Source organism: Giraffa tippelskirchi, chromosome 3 (genome assembly GCF_054371585.1).
Source record: "Giraffa tippelskirchi isolate mGirTip1 chromosome 3, T2T-mGirTip1v1.2.pri, whole genome shotgun sequence".
NCBI classification, from domain to species: domain Eukaryota; kingdom Metazoa; phylum Chordata; class Mammalia; order Artiodactyla; family Giraffidae; genus Giraffa; species Giraffa tippelskirchi.
This window is the reverse complement of record NC_137277.1, coordinates 136,751,560-136,755,882: the sequence shown is the minus strand read 5'-3', so window position 1 is coordinate 136,755,882 and position 4,323 is coordinate 136,751,560. Positions and strand designations below refer to the sequence as shown.

Genomic DNA, 4,323 nt, shown 5'->3' with positions numbered 1-4,323 from the left:
TGAATGGAAAATGGACTGTATGCCTTTTTTTTAAACTGAGGTAGCATTGATAGCATTATTGACTCAGTATTGACATATTGGTATTATTGACAAAATGGACATAAATTTGAACAAACTCTGGGAGATACTGGAGGACAGAAGAGCCTGGCATGCTACAGTCCATGAGGTCACAAAGAGTCAGACACACTTAATGACTGAAGAACAAGAGTTGATATACAATGTTGTGTTAGTTTTAGGTGTACAGCAAAGTGATTCAGTTATACATACATCTATATTCTTTTTTTCTGATTGTTTTCCCTGGAATCTGTACACTTTTGCAGCTTCCTATGAATCTGTAATGATTTCAGAGATGTTTAAAACAATGAAAAAATGAAACTAACCGTTACAATGTAGACATATCCTTCTCTTAGTAAATCTTTGAAGCAAAATGAATCCCAAAGTTGACCTCATCTCAGAGTTGTGAAATTCAACAATAGATTAAATTTTCATAATGAAATTCCTCTCTTGAACACATACTTTATGAGGTACTTGAACTGTGTTACTGAATTTAATCCTCATACCAATGATCAGATGTAGTTACCAGCACTTTCAGATTACAGACAAGTGTATATGAACCTCAGAGAAATGAAATGACTTATCCAGGATCACAGGTTTACCTTGAACCAAAGATAATGGACAAAGGAATCTTCTTTGACAAATCACTGCTACTCCAAAAAGCAACAGAATAGAACTACAGATAATAATGTAGGAAGACTGAGATATATGTAGATTTTTAGAATCCCAGAGTCTTTGTTACTACAGAGATATTTTTTTTTCTTCCTCTCCCCAGAGTAGAGATGATGGAGAAAAGAACATTTATAGAAGTTTGTTGATCACCCATAAATTTCTGATGCAGTTGGGCTTAAGTGAAAATAGTTTGGCCTGGCAGTAGAATACTGCATTTATTCATAAAAATGTCCAACTACCTCTAAGTTATCTTTGTATTTATTACTTAAAAGGTCCTCATAAGCTTCCTGTTGGAGAAGGAAATAGCAACACACTCCAGTATTCTTCCCCAAAGAATTCCATGGTCAGAGGAGCCTGGCGGGCTACAGTCCATGGAGTAGCAAAGTGTCAGATACAATTGAATGATTAACACACAAGCTTCCTGAAGTCAACTAGATTTTTTTTTTAAGAAGGAATACCATTTCTTTTCACTCTTGGTTCCACATTTCAAAAATTACATTGTCTGCATTTTTTAATTAAGTGAACAAGTTTAGAAAGGTCACTTTTTCCTCCTTTACAAAAATAAACCAACTTTAGGAAGTTTCAGATGCAAAACAAGAGGTCCACCACAGACATTTATTTCAACAAAGTTATTTAAGATTTTCCCTTTCTTAAAGTGCTCCAGGAATCAGATGGGTGACATGGGCTAACGCCATCTTTATCAAGTATTGGCAAAGATTATAGCTAGGAAAGCCTTTGCTTGTTGAATGGAAGAGATATCACACAACTGAATAACTGATAATACTTTGATCTTGAATTAGGTTAGGTCTTGAGATCTGCTTCTAGCCAGTTGATCCTTTGAAATATGTGGGCTGTGCAGTAAGTTTTTGGTTGCTGTATGATTTTCTTCTTGCTTCTAGATTCTTAATATTTCTTAATTTGTTTTACAGATCATTTTTACAGATCTTTTTTTTTTCCCCCTTTGGAATAAACCAATGTGGATAAGAGAGCCCGAAAGGGAATTAATCAGTTTTGGTGATAAATGTTGCTCTGAAGTTAGAGTTAAAGTAAAGCTTTTCATTAGGTTTATACAGAGGACAACATTCTCTCAGGATAAAGTAAGTATTATATGCTTTCCTCTCCCAGGCATCTTCCCTCAGGCACTGAGACTGTAGCCATCCAATACATGGGGACAGGCAGAAAGAAGAGACTTCAGAAGTCAAATATATTTCAACAGCTAATTTTTGGCAAGCCTGGTAATGAAATATTTCCTTTCTTCTCTCTTCTTTGTGATATATGTAGGAGTGAGTAGCTGAAGTAGTGATTCTGACTGTGGTCTAAAGAAGTTCTGACTCAAGGCCTCAGTGTTACATATCATGTACATCCCACAGTCATAGCTGTTTTGTTGAGCAGGGGCTTTCTCTGACGCAAAGAACAGTTTGTTTCCTTTTCTGCCAAAGAAAGCTTCTAGTTTCTCTGCTACCAGCTTTTCACGGAATGAGTTACTACTACCATAAGAATCATAATGAAAAAAAGCCATTTTTATCTTGCAGATAAACCAACAAGCTCCAGTGGGTTCCCCCAGCTGCGTGTGTGGAATTATTGATGGCTAAAAATATAACTCTCTTGTTTGGGAGGTCCAATGGCTCGAGGAACGTGGCAATCTCTGCTGGGTTGCCAGTGCACTTGATGAACTGAGTGACTTCTGGGCTGATGAAGCAGACATGGTCAGTGCAGTCATGAAATTGACTGTTGGCAAAGTACTCAACGGCAAACCCAATATCATGGTCATTGAGCCAGCTTGAAGGATCCAGTAGTGAGACATCTGATTGCCGCAGTACACTGTCCATGTAACTCAAAACTACTGGATCCATCTTGTACTGACCAGGGGTGTTCAGAAATTCCAGAAGCTGCTTCGGAACTCACCACCCCTACCAGCCTCCAAGCAGTTCTGTACTGGCTGGAAAAGTAACTAGAATTTTTATTAGGAATTCTATAATATTCAGACCATTGATAGAAACAGTTTTCATGGTGAATATTCTCACTTGATCTTCATTATATTATTCACATAGTTTTGCCCAGTTGAAGACAAGCTTTTGGAGGTTAAGCATTGCATTCTGTCTTTATTTCTAGCTTGAACTAAGGTGAAAAGCCTGCCGAATGCAGGGGAGCTTAATGATATGGAACATAAATAGTGAGGAAGTGCCCTGCCCCACCAAGGACATAAAACTTTACTTTAGCATTGCTTCAGTCAGAACTTTAATGGAGAATTAGAATTGCAACCTGGTGGAACATCTTTGAAAATACATGCAAATGTATTGCCAAATATATACCTAAAATAAAAGGAAGCGTGTGTTTAATTCTGTCCATTGGAAAAAAAAAAAGAAGAAAAATATGAGTAGAAAAAAGGAAGGATTTTAAAGTTGTAGAAAAAAAAAACCCCTCCCTTTTACGTAAGTTCAAAGTCAGACCAAAATAAAGAAAAAAAGAAGCTACTTAAATATTTACCTTTGGAATTTATTAGTTCTAAAATAGGCTGATATATTGGATTAGCCAAAAAGTTGTTTCAGGTATCACTTTCTGGCAAATAGATGGGGAAATAATGGAAACAGTGAGAGACTTTACTTTTGTGGGCTACAAAACCACTGCAGATGATGACTGCAGTCATGAAATTAAAAGACGCTTGCTCCTTGGAAGAAAAGCTATGACCAACCTAGACCGCATATTAAAAAGCAGAGATATTACTTTCCCAGGTCCGTCAGGTCAAAGCTATGGTTTTTCAAGTAGTCACATGTAGATGTGAGCATTGGGCTATAAAGAAAACTGAGCGCCACAGAATTGATGCTTTTGAAATGTAGTGTTGGAGAAGACTCTTGAGAGTCCCTTGGAATGCAAGAAGATCAAACCAGTCAATCCTAAAGGAAATCAACCCTGAATATTCATTGGAAGGACTGATGCTGAAACTGAAACTCCAATTCTTTGGCCACCTGATGCGGAGAACTGACTCACTGGAAAAGATCCTGATTCTGGGAAAGATTGAAGGTGGGAGAAGAAAGTGATGACAGAGGATGAGATGGTTGGATGGCATCACCATCTGTATGGACATGACTTTGAGCAAGTTCTGGCAGCTGGTTATGGACATGGAAGCCTGGCGTGCTGCAGTCCATGGGGTTACAACGAGTCAGACACAACCGAGCAGCTGCACTGAACTATGGAAAATTCTGAACGAAATTTTTGGCCAACCCAATACTTAGTTTAATAATAATGCAAATTTATTAATGATAGTTAATAAATTAATTATACAAGTAGTATTATTATGGGGCTTCCCAGGTGGTGCTAGTCGTAAAGAATCTGCCTGCCAATGCAGGAGACCTAAGGGACGTGTGTTCAATCCCTGGGTCAGGAAGATCCATCCCCTGGAAGAGAAAATGGCAACCCACTCCAGTATTATTGCCTGGAAAATCCCATGAACAGAGGAGCCTGGTGGGCTACAGTTTGTGGCGTTTCAAAGAGTCAGACACAACTGAGCACGCACACAATTGTTGGGAAAGCCAAAGGCATTTTAGCATTAAGACTATTAGGTTTTTTTTTTTTTTTACCTTTATTTATTTATTTTTT

The 4,323-nt window shown here is 37.8% G+C and overlaps 1 pseudogene; it reads right to left on the bottom strand.

Moving 5' to 3' along the window:
- Nucleotides 1–1,942: 1,942 nt before the first annotated feature.
- LOC145540478 (sentrin-specific protease 8-like) lies at nt 1,943–2,609 on the bottom strand (annotated as a pseudogene).
- Between the last annotated feature and the right edge of the window lie 1,714 nt (nt 2,610–4,323).